This window comes from Chinchilla lanigera, unplaced genomic scaffold, assembly GCF_000276665.1.
Source record: "Chinchilla lanigera isolate Chin_1 unplaced genomic scaffold, ChiLan1.0 scaffold00129, whole genome shotgun sequence".
NCBI classification, from domain to species: domain Eukaryota; kingdom Metazoa; phylum Chordata; class Mammalia; order Rodentia; family Chinchillidae; genus Chinchilla; species Chinchilla lanigera.
The window spans coordinates 1,812,311-1,830,927 of record NW_004955530.1 but is presented as its reverse complement, the minus strand read 5'-3'; the positions used below and the strand labels follow the sequence as shown (position 1 = coordinate 1,830,927).

Below are 18,617 nucleotides of genomic sequence, written 5' to 3'. Positions count from 1 at the left end.
TGCTTTGTGCTCTTCCCAGCACTGGCAGCAAATTGAAACTGACCAGTATACAGTTTCCAGACCTATTTCTTCCTCTTAAAAATGTGGCATTTTTGTATGTCTATTTCCTATTTTCAGTTTCAGAATTTTCTGTCCACAAATCTTAAGCCAAATAGTAATTTAATTTCAGATCCTGCCAATTTAAATACAGTGTGTGAAACTTCTTTAAAACGCACACATACTCTCTGCTAAGTGGGGTGTGGGGATGCACACCTGTAACCCTGGACTCAGGGAACCTGAGGAAGAAGGAGGTTAGCAAGTTGAAACCCAGCCTGGGAGGTTAATAATCAGTTTAGTGAGACTGTCTCAAAATAAGAAACTCTAAGAAGGTTAGGAATATAGGTCAGTGTAAAGGCCTTTCATCCAATCCCCAGCACTACAAAAACAAAACAAAACAAAACACAGATGGAGAAGAAAAAGAAAGAGAACCCTCTGTCCTCCTCCTTCCCCTTAGCATTGCTGTCTGAGTGAGAGCAGAGGTGATACCAGAGTGGCGGTACACAAGAAGTCGGGAAACTGAGGTCTGAGGCCTTCTTTCCTGGACGTTGTGCAAGTCTTATAACCTCTAGGCCTCACTTGGTGTCAGTTGTAAAGTGCGAAACATTGGGGCCGGGTGGGTGCAGGTGACGGAGGAGAAGGTGCCTCCCCAACCCACCCTGTGCCGAAGAGCTCTGCAAACTAGAACGCAGCAGATGAGCGCAAGACTTGGCTCCAGCCTGTGACTCCCCTTCTCGCAAGCTCCCACCCCACTACGTGTGCTTCGGGGTTCTATTCCTGTCCATGCCTATTCCCTGTAAAATAAGGCATCTGAGCTTCTCTGGCCCAGCTGCTCTGCCTCTTGTCTGCCTGATCTCCACTGATCTCCCTGATCTCCCTGGCCTCCCTGGCCTGAGGCCTTGCCTTGGTTGAGGTCTGTTTCAGGCAGTGCCTGTGTTCTCCCAGGCAGGCATTTCGCAGAGTGTTAAAAGCACAGGATGTTCCCTTTTCTGTTAACTTAACCTCTGTGTTGTTTTTTTTAAAATTAGACTCAAAAGAACAGGGATCCTAGAAAGCTTGTGGTATGTAAATATTTAGCCAGGCAGATAGGGATAGTAAGCATTTTCTCTCTTAACACAAAACATGATTCTATTTGCTAAAGCTGTAATCCTGTTTGATAATCCATCAGTTTATTATCAGCTGTGTGGTGAGACATAATGCCATGGGGAGATAATCAAGAACTGTGCCTGACACTACAGAGTTGATTACAGTGACTGCGGAAGATAGAGTTTTCTGGAGAGGATTGTGTTAAACAGAGCCTTCTATTTACAGTTGATTTCCTTAACTGCTCCGCTCTGGGCCCAGTTGAGTAGGTCATCTGAAAACCCTAAAAACCCCAAAGAAGAGGAGCTCAGCAGGTGTGGGTTGGCTGGGTCTTTACCAGGCACATTAAAGTCATCGTTTTGCGCTCAGTGCATTTCAGAGTCAGAGGGAAAAAGAGCTAAGATGGTGTCCCAGGGCAGACAGTGTTTGAGAGAAAATCCGAACCAAAAAAACAACAGGAAATTCCATGGTGAAAATTCCAGCAAGGAGAGACCCTTCCACTCCACAGGTAGTGTTAGGGCCTCCTCACTAAGTATGATGAGGTCTGCTAAGCTGGAGGAGTAATCTGCAGCTTGACCACGCAACGGCTGTGTGGAACTCGCAAGGCTGCGGCAGTCACCCCTTGGTCAGGCTGGCTGGCGAGCACTGTGCCGAGGGAGCCTCCGAGGTCTGCAGAATCGCACATTACTTCCCGTCTCTGGTGGGAGGCAGGGAGGCGCTGCTGCGTCCTCCTCATTCTTGTCTCCTCTAAGTCGGTCTCTCCAGGATCACCCAACACGCAAGATGCCTCCAGTCTTGCCTCCGGGTCCCAGAGCCCTGCTGTCACCGTTCTTTATTATCATCTCACTTGAGACTTCACAGAGATAAACTCGTGAGGTAACTGAGTTTCAAAAAACTGAAATCCCTTGTCCAGGTTTACACAGTCGATGCTGTCCTCCCTTTTTTTGCTCCCTGCCTATCTTCTTCCTTTTTTCCGTAAAAGACATTTTCTTAAGAACACCGACTCAGAAGGCAGACGTGTGGCTTAAATCCCTGGCTCTGCATGATCTGGGGCAAGTTTACTCATCTTGGTGTGACTTGGCCTTTGGCAGTTAAATGAGGAGGACAGTGTTATCTGCTCCTGGGTTACCGCGAGGATAAAGGTGGTCAGTGCACTATTGTAACACTTAGCATGGAGTCTGGCACACAGCAGGCATTCAGCGCATCCCAGTCACAGTTGTTATTACCATTCTCCCATTCCTCCCATCAAACATGAACTGTGTTCTCTTTGACGTGGGCACTGTGCTAGGCCTCAGGGATGACATGAGAGGTCCCCACTGGATGGGACTTACTTTCTCTAGAGAGAGGCAAATGTCATGACTTCTTTGCAATCACAGATGAAGTTTGGTGCCCGTGGTTACTGGGTCCTTCTACAGAAGATCTGGCACTGATTTCAACATGGGAAATGAAGAAGTGTCTGCCAGGCCGACAGCCAGGGTCCAGTGTACCCAGTGGAGGGCTCAGTAGGCGTGAAACAAAGACAGTGAGAAGTTCTGTTAGTTTGCTTGGGCTGCTGGGATAAAACAACACAAAGGGAGTGACTTGAAAACGGAAGTTTATTTTCTCACAATTCAGGAGTTGAAGTTGAAGATCAAGCTCCAGCAGGTTTGGTCTCCCCTCAGCTTGCGATGGTCACGTTCTCTCTCATGGCCCTCATGGGGTCTTCCCTCTGAGTGCACACATCCTGGGGACCTAATCTCTTCTCAGAACACCAGTTAGAGTGAGTGAGGGCCCATCCATGTGACCTCAGTGTACCTCCATTACCTCTGAAATGCCCATCTGTGAAGCCAGTCTCACTGGCAGGGACTCAGCATGTGAATTAGGACTCAGGAAGATGAAGATGTGACTTGTCCCAGTGCAGCACCATCTCAGGAGTGGCTATCATCCGGTGGAGGTGGATGAGGGTTCTGGGGTGAAACTAGAATGCCAGGCAGCTCCCAGATCTTGAACAGCCGAACTCTGCTCACACGGGGTGGGGGGCACTCCCACATTTAGATGCTGGCCCAAGGGGCCTGAGGCAGGAGAGGGCTGTCTGGGAGAAGCCACAGCGTGACACCACATCCCCAGGCTCATGTGGCATTAAAAAGGAGGCCACAGTTCCCCAATAGCATGAGGGTGTGTGAGAAGAGGGAGGTTTGGGACATAGGGACCAGGTGGAGGCAGCCCCTGCTGCCCGTTCCCAGGGGGCTGGCCAGGCAGCAGTGGCAGCTCCTGCAGAGAGCACCAGGTAACAGGTGCAGGCTCCACCCTCCTTCCGCCAGCGTTCCCTCCTCAGATCTAACTACTGTACTTTGTAAAAGAGAGAACTGTCTCCTTCTGTTCTCTTGCCAGGTAGAAGCACACGGCAGCTCACTGCTGCTGACAGTCGGAGAAGAGATAATTACATCTCTCCATTTTTAGATTCCTTCTCAAACATAAGCATTTTGGTGCAAAAAGAGATATCACATTAGCAGGAATAGCATCATTTTGTGTAGTTTCCCTTTGGTTGGGATTCCAAAGACGGAGATCCTGCTTTGGTTATTTTTTGTTGTTTTGGTCTGCTTTGGGTTTCTGTGTTTTGCTTTTGCGTTTTCAGGCAGGGTCTCACTGTGTAGCCCAGGCTGACCTTGAACTCAAGACCCTCTGCCTCAGCCTCTCACATAACTGAGACTACAGGCATGCGCCACTGCATCCAGCCCTGCTCTGTTTTCACCGGTTTCTGACATTGCCACTTGGGTAGCTCGCTTTATCTCCCCGAGATTCAGGCTTCTCTTTTATAAAATGTAGGTAACCGCATATGTGACGGGCGCAGTTGTGAGGATTGGTAAGAAAGCATAGACCAAGAGCCCTTCTTAATTGTCTATACATTACATAACCCTTAGGGTTACAAGGGCATTCATCTTATTAGGAGGAGTATTTGCATTCTGTAATTTTGGTAATTTGCTGTCTTAGGAAAAAAAGCAGCATGTTTTGGATTCTCTCCCTGGCACTGCCCTGTTGTGCAGGGAGCTTGGGCCAGGCCTGTGCATGTGCTGCCTGTGCTGTGCGTCTTGGTAAGGCGGCGGTGGGTTCTACCTCCTCTCCCTCTCTGACAGCGTGAGCGATACTTGGATAGTGGCTCTGCGCTTGCCAGGAGGAGGGGAGTGTGGAGTTTCGTCTGGATGGGTTTGGTTAGCACTAGATTGTCTTTCCTCTGCTTTTGACAAACAGTGACAGCACATAGCCGTGTTTAAACAAGTTAATATGTATGTTCCTTGACATAAGGAAGCACTGCAGTCATGAAATACAGCTTGCGTGTCATTTGGTTTGAGATTTTATTGAGTACTACTAATCTTGACATATTTTGGTTGGCACCACATTCTTGGTATAGTGGGTTAGCGGTTGGATAGTTTGCAGACTTTGTGAAACAAAATCCTCATTTAATGGTTTAGCTTGGCTACATTTTAAAAATATACAAAAACATAATATGCTTTTATTTTATAGGGATTTTTTTTCAACCTGTGGCTTTGGTGTTTTGTTTTTCCTTTTTTCTCATGGTCCTTTCTTTGCTATCTCTGTCCACCTGTATCTCTTTAATTTCCTTCCAGTTGCTGCAGCCCACAAAGAAAGCAGCAGAGAAAGGCGAAGTGGTGAGCCACTTGCACTGCAGGGAGAAGAATCTTCCTGTGCTGCTGGAGGGCAGGAGTGTGTTTGCACCCTGGCCTAACGCTCTGAACTTTCGAGCTTGAGCTCAGGTCTGGGGGTCTCAGGAGGCCACCATGCCACCACAACAGAGCTGCAGCAGAAGTGACCGGGCCGGCTGACTCCTGCCAGCACTGCCCCCAAGCCATGGCACTCCGACATCATGCCCAGGGGAAAGGCCTCTGGCTGAGGCTCAGCTCCCTGTCCTCCCTCCTGCTGTCCTTTCCCCTGGCCCTCACTGTTCCCAGCCCAGGGACAACATTTAGAGAGCCAGTCCAGGCAGAGCCAGTCCAGGCAGCCCTCTGGGTGACTTTGGCTGGAACCTTCCTGAGTACGTCTGCTGTCTCTTTGTGATGCAAACAGGGGTGCTCACAGTTGGCAGGGGACACTCTCTCTGCTTTAATTATACAGGCATAATTATAGTCCCAGGGTCTGGAAACAGCACAGAGTTCTTTGGAGAACTTCACAGAGATTTTTCTGTTATGACATAGTTTATCTGGAGAACAGAAAAAAAGTAAGGGAAAAGGCATTTCCAAAGAGGAAATAATTGCACTGTTGGTGCCAGCATTCCAGTCCACACTGAGAGGGCCACAGACTCACGGCAGATTTTTTTGTGTAGGAAGGCAGGGGTCTCAAAATGTTGGGCTCATAGACAGTAGGGGGAAAATCTGGATAAATACTAATGAATGGATGTGGGTGGAGAAGGATATGAAAATAAATGTTTTTACTTAGGAAAAGAATAATAATGCACCCAGCTGAATCTGTGAATTTGCCAGTACCCTGGGCCCTCAGGGGGTAGGAACAAAGATCCCACTGTCACAGGCAGGCGCAGTCTGGTCTAAACCTGTGGGCAGATCGCCTCTGCCCCAGGTTTGGTGAGCCGGCCCTTCCTTGTTCTGCCGTGTAGGGGAAATAGGCTGCCAGAGTAGCAGAGAGCAGTGACAGTGGTGGAGAGAAGGCTGTTTCTTTGTTATGAAATGTGGTTTCATAGGTAATTCTGGTGTACAGTAGGTATTAAACAGAGTAGCTAAAAAATGTTTCATTGTAGATTAGTGCTGGAGTGGTATTTTCCCCATGGCACCAATAATCCAGCAGCTCTCAAAAGCCTGTTTCCCTCCTGGCGGGCATCTCCGCCTCCCAGCTGGGCTGACAGAAGGGTGAGCGGCTGCCAGGCCCTGGACGTTTCTACCTCAGAGGAGAGGTGCACTCTGGATGGTGTGTATGAGACAGGAAAGAGGGGCACTGTTGTTTTTGTTTTGTGCCAGGGAGAAAATATCAAGCAAGTTCTGCCTGTGCCATTTACACAGAGGGCTGTAGGTGGAGGCAGCCTGCAGTTTAAAAAAAAGAAAAGACCTGGCATTTTGGGCCTGGCTGCTTGTAGCAGGCTGGTGGCTTGCAAGCCCTCATGTGTGCGTGCTGGTTTGAAATCCAGGCCACACTCACATCTCACTGTCCACAGTGGGCGGGACAGGACATAGGGTCCTCCTTTAACACAGCGCCCTGCACCAGTACAGTCTGCCCCAGGACCACGGCCAGGCCTGTGTTGAAACAGGGCACCTCCCCTGCAGTGAGAGAAAAAGGTTGCCGTGGGTTTGGAGTGTTGCTAGGTTTGAGCCTCCCCTGATTATTTTACTCAGATGAAATATAAGGCGAAGAGAGAAGTGCTGCGTGTGATCTGCGCCTGCCTCGTCCAGGCCCTGGTGGGTGGTGGCAGTGTTTAACCCCGAAGGCCTGGGCCACCTCCTCTGAGCAGGAAGGTGAGTCTTCTTTCTGCCCCCTCCCCCTCTGCTGTTGTTTTGGTTTGGTTTTTTTTTTCCAGTTTGTTAAGATGCTGAAATCTGCTTTGTGTGCTTTATCCAGAAACTTGAAGTGATTAGTTTCACAGTGCATGGAAATTCCTCGGGTTCAGGGGGGCCGGCCAATCTGTTCCACTGTGTGCACGGACTGGATGGGAACTTGAGCAGCTCCCAGCCATAAGGAGATTGTGTTGAGTTATTAAACACTTGTGGCAAAGCTGCTTATTGTTAATTCCCCGATGTCCTGCTGAAGCGATAGGATAAAATCAGATCGGATTAGATCAAAGAGCCTGGGAGCCAGCCTTTGGAGCAGATTCATTTAATCAATAAAGAGACCTCCTGAGAGAGGGGGAGAGAATCCTGGCAGGGCTGGTAGCCAGGGATTAAGATGGGGTGAGGAGCTGTGGGAAAGAAACCACCGTTTATGTGTGTACGTTCTCCTTTCTTGGGGAGTGTGATTTTCCTCTCACACAGTGTAGCCCGCGCACCAAAGGGTCTAAACATTTCTTTAAGATTTCATTACAACACTATTCGATTACTCCAGTAATGCTATTATAAGCCAGGGGGTTATTTAAAACAGAAAAAGAAGAAAAAAAACCTTCTGTTCCATAAAAGGTATTCCAACAAAAGCAATTTAGGCTTAAACAATGCCCCAAGAAACATTAATCCCTTATGAGTTAATCTGCAAAATTTCCTATTGTCCCTTTGTGAGGAGAAATAATGGAGAAACCCCAAAAGGCCAAAGTGTAGCACCACCCCCCTTTGTGTACTTTCCCTGCCGCCCACTTTCCAACCCCACCAGTAATTACGGAGCACTGTGCATTAAGAGGGAGATGTGGCTGCCTTCAGCCATGATTAACGCTAAGCCGTGGCATATGTATTCATCTCTCAGCCTACCAGACCCTGTGAACATGAGGACTTACCAATAAAGAAATGACATCCATTAGAAAGTTAACTGTGGAAAATGAGAGAAAAAATGAACGATAGGGCAAATTAAGAATGCGAGTCCCTCAATGGTTATTGGCTTTAATAGTGTTATAAAAATGATGTCGGCTTTTACCAGGAATAATTTATATTCTGAATTAAATAAGGATATGTATCTATAAATCCATTCTATAAAACTTAATTTTCCATCTAGATATGCTGATTACGTCGGGCCAGCATACCTTTACCGGTTGTTAATTACTGTGGGATGGTTTAACACTATTTTCCAAATCAGCATGCATGCATAAAATGACTGCAATCCAATTTGACACATTATTAGTGATGATTATTGTCATAGATAAATTAGATTGAACAGAAAATAACCTTCATCCTTAGCATGTTTTAGCTCTCAGAATTAATGTGATTTGGTGAACACATATAAATAAAAATCTGATGAGTCCCTGCTGACTACAGGGCCTGCTGGTACTGAAGTATATCAATTTCATGCCGATGATGAATTCTTTAAGCATTCAATGATAATCATGCTTGATTTGACAAGACTTTCGCATGCTATTTTAGGGCCTTAATTTTCTGTGAAGTTCTGTCAAGTACTCATCAAGCACCTACTTATCTCTGTATCTTAACCTGGCAGCCAATCACGCGGTTGCCTAACAGTACAGTGACAGAGTGCCAGTCCATTAATATTCAGGTCACGTGACTGTCCAAGGAGAGAAACCAATCAATGGCTGATTAACATTCAGGTCACATGACTCCTGAGGAGAGTAAATGAGTTACACAGTAAGACATCAAACAAATTTTCATCTTGAAAGAGTGATTGCTTTTTCTGCTGCTGTGATGTTTGTCAAATTCGCTCTAGCCTTGTCCAATTAAGCTCCATGAGCTGAATTAATAATGAAGAGATGTAAGCACTGTGCCAGCATGAGAGCTGCGAGCAGTGCCATGGAATAAGAACCGCTAAAAAAATTCCTAGAATGATTGAAAAATCACATCTGGATAACTGAAATAATTGCTTTTGCAATCTGGATGCTGTTTTGTAATCTCAAGTGCAAAGTGTGATCCGGGGTACGCTGGGATGGGGCACCGGGTTGGCATTAGATTTCAAAGACGAATGTGATTTTGAGTTTAGAATGATTTTAAAGGCGTTACACAAATACATGCTAATTGGATTATTGTTTCTGACTCTAACAATGAATTTCATTTGCACACTCAATTATGTTCTGGGTTTTTTTTTTTTAGAGATTGAGTCTCTCAAGATTTTTTTATTTCTCAGAAGGGAAGATTATTCTTTATTCTTCTGTCCTGGGTGAAGAAAAGCCAGAATTTGCTACCTTGGAGACAATTAGTATGTAGGTACATGTGTGGACATATGAGTGTGTTATTCATTTTATTAACCTTATCAGAGGTCGATAAATTAAATTTGCTAAATTATTTCAAAATGCATATGAAAGTCCAAAAAGAATGTTCAGAAACAGTAGATGCTGTCCCTCTGTTGACCACCAATGACAGCTTTCTTGGGAGTTTCAGAGAAAGTTCTACTCAATCAGCAAGTCAATTGCATGTCGGCTCAGATGCAGTCCTAAATTCAGGTGACATGTTTAGAATAGAGACCTTATGACTAATAAAGCTTTCATTCTTGCCCTGAAGGGAGTGAGACTTGAATAATGGTTTATTGGAATTATCAAAGAGTGTCAAATCCCACTTAATAAGTTCCAGCATGAAATTAGCTAAATTCCTAAAGGCCCTTCTAAAACAATATAGTCAAATAAAAGGTGTTGGGCATGCTGGAAATACTGTTAAAACCAGTTACTTGAAAGTGAGGAGAAAAAATCTAACTGTAGACAGGAGGCAATGTTTACGTATACAGTTAATAACCTTCTTAATGGGACTTCTTGGCTTGGTGATTCCCACTGGGGGAGAACGTCAGATGTGGGACACAGGGTAGGCAAAGCGCCCTAAGTCAATTCCCAGCACTGCTAGTCAAGGATAGAAATTGCAGAGAGAGAGCAATGAGTTTAAAAGCCCCAGCAAGCAGAAGGAGAGGCAAACTGTGCCTTTAGGGGAGGGGGAACAGAGGTGAAAGGGGAGCAGGAGCAGGAGGGGGAGAGTCAGTGTGGGACCACGTAATTAAAACTGACTTAGTTCAAAAAACAAGAGACTCCTCTTCTCGCCGAGAGTCACTTCCTCTGAGTGAACCTAGGCCAGAAAGAGGGCATACTATAGAAATGGTGTTTGTTTGTTTTTATAAGAGTAAGTTGAGATGCCACCAGTAAGGCTGAAATCCAATTTCAGATAGGAAAACGCATCTCTGAGTTATCAAAAAAGACCCAGGGTACCCAAGGTCAGGCAAATCTAACAAATATTCCTTTCCTGAATGTGTTACTCTCCCAGCAGCAGAGCTGCAGCCTAGGGCTGCTTCCATTCAGCACCACATTCAGTGGAGCCCCTTCCTACAAGGACCCCCATTTCCTGCCACTTTAGAGCCACAGAAAGGAATGGAAGGTGGCTCTGGATGTCCTTAGTCAATGTTAGAGGGCTCTGAATAAAAGAGTGTTCCACTTTCTGCATAACTTTACATAATTAATAGTTTGCCATGCAAACTATTGTTTGCCTTAATTGTTGTTTCAACAGCTGTTTTCATTAAATTGTAAAGCCCACTGTGTCTAATCCTCTGAGCCCCACTATTGATAATAAGAAGGGCTCTGAAGCTTGCTCTGGAGGAAGAGTTCCCTGCCAAGTTGGAAAACTGTCATGGAGTTTCTTGAGAAATAAGGCCTGCAGTGGGACTGGTTGTGTAGCTAATCCATTAGGCTTTTCAAAGAGCCATGCTCTGTACCCTTATGGCTAAATTGACCCAACAACCAATCAATGCCTTTATTTGCTGAGTGGCTGCCCCTGAAGGATCTTATAGCCGGGTCCAAGTTGTAATCAAAGCCTCCATCGGTACTGGGGCCCCGATGACATAAATGGCCCAACTTTCAGCACGACTGGCCCGAGTCCAGTCACACCATTTTGAAGATACAAAGAGGCTGTGTTGCGCGGTGGAATTCATTTTCTTGTTTACTTCCTCCAGAAACAAGAGCATCATCAGCACGCTCAGTGCATCGGATCAGACCGTGGAGCTGTTGACAGAAGCTTGGCGAGGCTTGCCAGCTTTCCACATGAAGCGCTGGCTTTCTTCTCCTACACCCCCTACCGCTTGTGTCTCTGCCAATTGTAGCACATCAGAGCGGCCATTGAGATAATGACCGTGAAGTCTCATGATACACTTTGATGAAGTGTAACATTTTTTAAAGGATTTTTGTCTGTGCCAAAATGATCGAGGCAGCTGACTAAAAATCCCCCCATCGAAATCAAGGCTGATGAACAGCGGGTAGAGGGAAGAGCCTCCCAGGGAAGATGGGGTGGTTCGCAGCCTGCCAGTCTCGTCTGCGTTTGTGTGCACCACAGCTTCCTTTCCTTAAAAAGGTGTCTTTTGCTTTAGATGAACCAGTGTCAGTTGCTGATACCTCGACTTCCAGCACTTCACATTATTTCTATGGGATCCCAGAAAATGTGGGGGACTGAGTCCTCTCTGGCGGTGCTCACTAATGACTGATAAAATACATTGTTAATAACTTGCTATTAATTGGGGAAAGCATGCTGGGCACTTCACAGGTTTTCAGGCAGAGACTAACCCTAGACTAATGTGCAGGCAGCTTCGGATTCTCTAGTTTGGCTAGGATCAAGAGAAGGTTACACCAAAGCGGTTCTGAGCCAGTGGAAATCAAAATCAAGCTGCTAACAACATCACGAAACTGACGGGCTTCTTTGGGAAGGAAATCATGTGTTTGACTTACTGCCTGAGCTGTCGTGACTACCATTTCTGAGCACCTGCTGTAACGGGATAGCACTGGGTGAGTTTGATGTTCAGAGTCCCTGCCTCTCACAGCAGCTCACACAGGCAAGCAATCCAAGGCCCAGAGGAGGATGGCGAGAGCTGGAGAAGCTAAGCAACTTGGCCAAAGCCAAAGAGCCGGAAAGTAAGGCAGAATCTGACTGTGCGCTCGCCGAGGGGATGCTTCTTGATGCCCGCTCAGCTGGAGAAGAGAAGACAATTTTTGGTTGAGTTAATAAAGGCAGGAGAACAATGGACTTGCAGTTTGCCATTCTTCTCCAACTTTGCTAGGAAGACCTTAGCTGCGAGGCATCCTCTCCTGTACGTTAACAAACCTGTGCTCAGGAACTGAGTGTTTGAAAGTGTGAGAGGAGCTGCAGCTAGCCTGTCTCCATCTGTGCGTTCTCCCCTTGCTCCTGTGAAAGCTCAGCATGGGCCTCACTCTCAGGAGGACGTGGGTGCTGTAAAGTCTAGGACTTCTCAGGATGGCAGCACAGAGGACAACTGTGCATAAGTAAGTTGCTTCAGAGCCCACAGGTGGAAAGGAGTAATCATTCAATCACCTTTAGAATCTCTGTCGCGTTGGAAGAACCTATCCATATGCTGGGGAGTGACAACGTGTGTCAGAGTGGGGCTGTGAGTTAGAGGAGGGGTCAGGGCAAAGGAAGCCAGAGCTTAGGAAACTATGATAAACACACTTGTACTTGAACGTGCAAATGAGGTTTCCTCGGGCTGTTCAAAGCTGTCTCCATTTTGTTTCACACAGTACAAGCAAATGACAGGTGGCAACAGCTCAGACAACAGAACAAAGACACCAAACTAATTCTGTGTGCTTGTTGCAAAGAATAAACTACAGGGTTTCGCTACTCTCATTCAGAAGAAAGTGTGTTTCTGGAGTCAAGATGGGTTTGACCCAGTTTGCTCTTAGATAATTTTACTGATGATTTGGGTTTTACAAAGGAGCAGCACCCCCAACCCAAGTTTTGAAGAGCCATTTAGGTAGCTAAATTTGTGCATGTGAGCTCTTGGGAAAGAAAACGGACAGTGGAGGCTGAGAGCGACCAGAGGCTCAGCTTAGGCTTCTCAGCTCAGGGAACCAGGCAAGCATTTCAGTAATTCTTTCAGCCTTCTTTCATAACAAAGTGTGGGCATGGGTATTTGCTAAAACTGAGTGTTCTAGTGGGAGAGTCACCACAAGCTCCTTGGCTCATCTCAGACAGAAAGCACCGAGATGCCAAAGGGAAAGGACCTAGAATGTCTCATTCAGGGACCCTTGAGTGAGAGAACCATGCAGACTGTCTGATTTTACACGACAGCTCTGCCTGTCTGAGCCCATGTCCTACTCCACTTACCTCATTTGTAAAATGAAAAGTTCACATTCTCCAAATTCTTCTCAACACCTAGAACTTATAATTTTGGGATTCATTAAGTATGGACTAACACTTTTTATTTTCAGTGAATCTAAAAGGATTCGGAAATTTAGCCAGTTCAACCTGACAGATAAAAGTTATTCATTCCTTTCCAAATATGCTCTATCTCCAGTCCTTTGCTTAAGTCTGTATTTCTCAAAAGTGCAGTCCTGTGTCCAAGCCGCCAGCATCACTGGAACTGTTAATTCTTGCCATCCCCAAACTTACGGAATTAGAAGCCCTGGAAGCTCTCGTGTGATCTGAATGCTCCTTCAGACCCCAGACCACTTGCCTGTGTTGGCCTGTGTGCTGGAATTACCATTTTTGAGGTTTATTTGAGACCTCACTTAAACTTTACTTTCTTGAAGAAGATGTTCCAGGACCTCCTAAATAAGATTAAATTCTCCTTTTCCTGCAGTTTCAGAGTATCTCCATTTTGCCATTGTCACAGAACGTGCTGTAATTTCCATACGCCTGCCATGCATGTCTGCATGAGTCCATCTTTGTCCAGTGCGTGGAGCCTGCCAAGGTATGGTAGGCAGTCCCTGAAGTGGCTCCTCAGATCCCATCTGCTGCTATCCACAGTCTGCATGTCCCCCCCCCCCCCCCGAATGTGGTGGGTGTTATTGATGGGATTTCAATTATAAAAAGACTGGCTCCAATCTTGGTCTTGCGCCATTGTTCTCTCTGTATGTGTTCTGCGTTTGTCCTTCCTTTCCCCCTCTCTCCACCTCTGCATCTCTCTCCCCAGCCACCAGATAGGTCAGCCCAGGCTATCCTGCTACACAGAGCTGGGTCTGAGGCTATGTGGAGAGGATGGAGGCCGTTCTGGGTGAGAGTGCTTTCAGGGAGCTTCTTGGTGGATGCCCCCACAGGTGATCCTCAAAATGACCACAGCTTCTGTGACATCTGATATCAGCAGCCATGGGAGTGACCCTGAGCTGGAACCACCCAGTGAAATCTGTTTCTCCATTCCTGAGCAACAGAAGCTATAAGATATGTGTGCTTATTGCTTTAGGTTGCTAAACTGGGGGGTAATCTTGTCCCTGAGACTCGAACCTAACACCTACAAGTTAAAGAGGAGAGCTTTATTTTGGCTCACATTTCAGTTCATAGTTGGCTTCTCCAAGGCAGCCCCAAATGGCAGAGGGGCATAGCCCGGGAGAGGCTGCCCATGGCAGGAAGCAGAGAGAGGGGGGCTGGGGAGCAAGAGCCAGGGCGGCAGACATAGCCTGCCCAACCACAGTTCCAGTAACTGCCTCTGTGGACCAGCCCCACCTCCTAATGCCAAGCCAGCCATAGTGCCCAATCCCTCCGAGTGCCTGAGGCCTTGGGAGGACTTCTGTGTACAAACCATGACATGCAGTGAGAGAGAGAGAGAGACAGAGACAGAGACAGTGACAGAGAGAGACAGAGAGAAGAGAAAGAAAAAGAAAGAAAAAGAAAAGAAATCAACTAAATAAGACAACAGTAGAAAGAAAAAAAATCTCAAAAAAGAAAGCCCTGTGTTTAAGAAATGAGAAAATTAAAATGAAAAGAAAAATTCTTGTACTTATACCAAATGAATCATATTATATCAGGTGCCACCCAAGCCAAGAAATTTTGCAAGGAAAGGGCAAACAGGATGGCTTGAAATTAAAGTCTTCATCCTCTAGCCAGCCAAACTCTCCCAGAGGTCCATCTCTGTTACACCCCAGTTCACTGTTCTTTCTTTTTAGAAGATTGGACAGCTAGGCACACAGTGCTTGCCTGTTCTTACACTCCACACTCATTGTCCATGTTCCTAACAGAAGCTGATCATAAGACTGTTGGATTATTGGCACAGTGTTCAGTGGTACTTAATTTCTAGGTTTTGGAGGGATGTATTCACTGTAGGCTCCAGGGAGGATATGCGGAAAAAATTATGGGAGAATAGAAAGGGGGGCACAGAATCAGAGAAGGAGAAATGTGGTAAGTTTGAGGCAACTGTTGATGAGGGTTCTTCATTTTTCCCTTTGCATTTCTCCACAGTTTCAGTTCTTAAACTTATGAAATAGAAGGCTTTTTATGTTACCGTTTGTAAAGGCTTGGGCCCAGGCACCAAAATAAGTATCTCCAACAAACTAGAGAAAAACTAGAAGTTCCACAGTGTCGTGAGGAGCCCCCCATTTGAGGACAAAGTGAGGACCGTAGACTGGTTTTAGTGGGACAAGTATCCGGATGACTGTCTGCGTCTTTCCCCCTCTGCACTTCCATGGCAGAGACACCTTTTGGTTTGGTTTTGTGCTAAGAACTGAGCCCAGCCCAGGGCCTCAAGCATGCAAGCATGTGCTCTACCACTGAGCTACATCAGCAGCCGGACCTTTTTTTAAAAAAAAAACAAACTTAATTGACAAATAAAGATTGTATATATTTATAGTATATAATTTAATGTTTTGGAACTACATGTCTCTTCCTCACAAAATCCTAACAATTATGTTTTCTAGTTGTCAGCAACAGTGCCTTGAATAGTCCTCTAAAAAGGAAGAACAGTGAACTGGGGTGTCACGGAGATGGACCCCGCGAGAGTTCGGCTGGCTAGAGGATGAAGGCTTTAGTTTCAAGCCGTCCTGTTTGCACTTTCCTTGCAAAAAACCTTGGCTTGTGTGGCACCTGATATAATATGATTCATTTAGTATAGGTACAAGAATTTTTCTTTTCATTTTAATTTTCTCGTTTCCTAAACACGGGACTTTCTTTTCGAGATTTTTTTCTTTGTACTCTTGGTGTCCTATTTAATTGATTTCTTCTCTTTTCCTTTGTTTCTCTCTCTCTCCCTCTTTCTTTCTTTCTTTCTTTCTTTCTTTCTTTCTTTCTTTCTTTCTTCATTTTTTGGTTTTTGATACAGGGTCTCACTATATAGTCCAGCTTGACCTTGAACTCACAGTGGTCCTTCTGCCGCAGCCTCCCAAGTGCTGGGATTACAGGTGTGTGCCACCATGCCCAACTTTTGTTTTCATTTTTAAGAATAAAAAGTTATTTTGGAGAAGAGTTCAATTCAGTTTGAAGATATAGTGTGGCTATTATGTTAAGTAAAGTGAAAGGAAATGATATAACTGTGATTTGAAGGCACAGTGCCTCAGAATACATTTCAGACACAGTCGCTTCTTACTGTGATCTGAGCATGCTTTTTTGCATTTGTTGGAGTTTGAAGTTGTTGCTCACAGAAACTGACCTCGTGGGAGAGCTCCCCTAGGCTCTGTGTTCTGCGGTTGCTTCTTCTTTTCTGCACATCTTGGCCTCACTTTCCCTAGGGGACATTCTGCCTGAACTGCACTGGGGAGACCTGGCCAGTTCCCCTCATCCCTTCCCTGACTCCAGCAGAGGGGGCTCGCCTTCTGCTGTGAGCGGATGAGAGTGTGTTAGCAGATGCAGTAGACGCTCACATGGTTGGCTTCTCTCAAGTTCTCGGTGGACTCTGAGTTACTCCACATCGCTGTGGGTGGGAATTAGGGTAGATAATTCCTGTTCTTCCCTCTGATACATGGGAGATGCATTCTAAGACCCAGAGGGAGTCTCAAACTGCAGTTAGTATCACTCCCCCTACTGCATATACTGTGTCTTTCCTTGTACATACATAGGATAAAGCTTAATTTACAAACTAGGGACAGTAATATTAAAAGAATAACATAAAGTAGGGTAATTATAACAAGACACTGTAGCAAAAATTATGTCAGTGTGTTCTTTCCCAAAACATCCTAATTCCTCCTTGGGTTGTAGTGCTTGGGACCACAGCTGAAGCCGTGGAAAGCAAAATCACAACCAAGGGGAAGCACTGTGTTGTTCAGCAAGTCTGTGTCACCCTGGGTGCCTACCTACGTGTACCTTTTGAGGGAGGGATTAAAAACCAATATTGGCCTCTGGTCTAAGTAGTGACTGCTAAACATGTTTGCCAGATGTGAAATAATATCTAGATCCCTCTCCCACTCTTGTGTCCATGTCTCCTGTGGTGCAGCAATCAAAATTCCAAGCACAACCAACACTCTCCTCACTGGCATCTGCTGAGGGCTCATTCTAGCTCCTCCACCTGCTTGTTCTGACCTCTACCCCCAGTTTCCAGTTTTCTCTGCTGTCCAAACTCGCTGCATTTGGTCTTGGAAATTCTAAGACGATTCTCCTCTTCTCCGTTACAGACTTTTTCCTGCTTGAGGAATGGCTGAGGTGAGCAGACAGCCAAGTGCAGTGGCCACGGTGACAGCAGGCAAAGGGCCAGTGCTGCCAGCCTGGGCTCCTCCTTCCGTTTATCGTCTTGTTGAGTGGAAGACATTTGCCAGGAGGAAAACCCACACATTCCAGGTATAATTGATAGGGTGCTGTCAAGCAGATGGTATAAGTGGTTTATTTTGAAGGAGGTTATTACTGGCCACAAAACTACAAGTCAGCCATTTGCAGGGAACCCTTATAAAGGAAGCCCCTGTTTATGGCGTCCACTCTCAAAAGCATGGGACAGAGGTCTTACTGTACTTCTGCACCCAGCCACATTTAATCCCTTCATAAGACCCCTTTGTATGAGAGGCCACAGGAGAGGAAACTAACATAGCACATTGCAAACAGCTTTGAAGAATGTCTTCTATAAAGTCGTGCAGTTCTGAGAACAAAATGGGGTCCCTCACAGTGTTATGACTTGAGGTCTCCAGTGTGAGAAGTTTCCAGCAAGTTATGATATGAAAAGCCTGAGGTTTTACTCTCACTAAGCCGTGGCAGACGAAAGCCATTAAACTATTTATTCACTTAGCCTCCTCCTGTAAATACAAGTACATTAGAGAGAAACAGGTCCAAGCTTGGGGAAATGAGTAGGTAACTCATCAAAGCCAGGCAACGAGAAGCTGAAAACTCACGATTACAGTAGGTGCGACATGAGCAACAGAGAGGGCGATGTGTCTCATGGGGAAGGAGATGCTCTGACCCAGGTGAATTTTAGATTTTCAATTTCTGGGGATGAGAATAAAGGTTTTAACTTTAAAAACTGACCTGCCAACTTTTTTGCTTTTTGTTTTGTATCTAGGACATTGAGAAAAAAATGACTATTATTTTCAACTTCATCATCTCATAACACAGAGGACAATAGGACAACATGACATTAAGAAATAAGGCAGAATCTCACAAAGAACTTTCTTGCTTGCTTGCTTGCTTTGATGGTGTTGAGGATCAGATCTAGGGCTTACATAATAGGCAAATGCTCTAAAATTAGGCTATATCTCTAAGATCTTTACTTTTCTAATTTTTTTTTTTTTTTTTTAATGTACTGGGGATTGACTCCAGGGCCTTCCTACTAAGCTACATTCTCAGCCCTTTTTAAGTTGAGATAGGGTCTTGCTAAGTTCCCCAAACTGGGCTTGAACTTGGCAATCCTCCTGCCTCAGCCTCCTGGATGCTAGGATTGCAGGTATGAGCCACCATGCCTGGCTAAGTATTATTTGTTACATTTGAGAAAATTCTCCCTATGTAAACGGTCACTATTCCTGAACTTTTTTCTGTTGCACAACAGGTCTGCAGGCATGTCTTCACTAGTGCCAGCGCAGCACCTGGCATTAGGACGTGGGTTTGAAGTCAAGTGGCCTGGGTTGTGGCCTGTGCCTGTCAGTTTGTGCACCCATCTAGTGTGGGCAGGAGTGACGCCTGCTCCACTGTCCTGTGAGCGGGTTGGTGACTGGGCAGCGGCAAGAGTGCAGCGCTGGGCAGCCTTGCTCAGCTCGGACACGCCCACCCTGGCCGCCAAGAAGGCAGAAGATGTAGGGAAAGTGGAAGTGTTCCCTG

General features: G+C 45.9%; 1 long non-coding RNA gene across 1 annotated transcript in view; it reads left to right on the top strand.

Annotated features, from left to right (window-relative positions):
* LOC102008027 overlaps nt 1-18,142 on the top strand; it is a 98,058-nt gene extending 79,916 nt beyond the window's left edge. The window contains exons 5-9 of the long non-coding RNA XR_001232002.1: nt 6,456-6,575; nt 8,796-8,905; nt 10,630-11,947; nt 13,261-13,371; nt 16,994-18,142. This is a non-coding gene — a long non-coding RNA (uncharacterized LOC102008027). The remainder of the gene's footprint in view (nt 1-6,455; nt 6,576-8,795; nt 8,906-10,629; nt 11,948-13,260; nt 13,372-16,993) is intronic.
* The last annotated feature ends 475 nt before the right edge of the window (nt 18,143-18,617 follow it).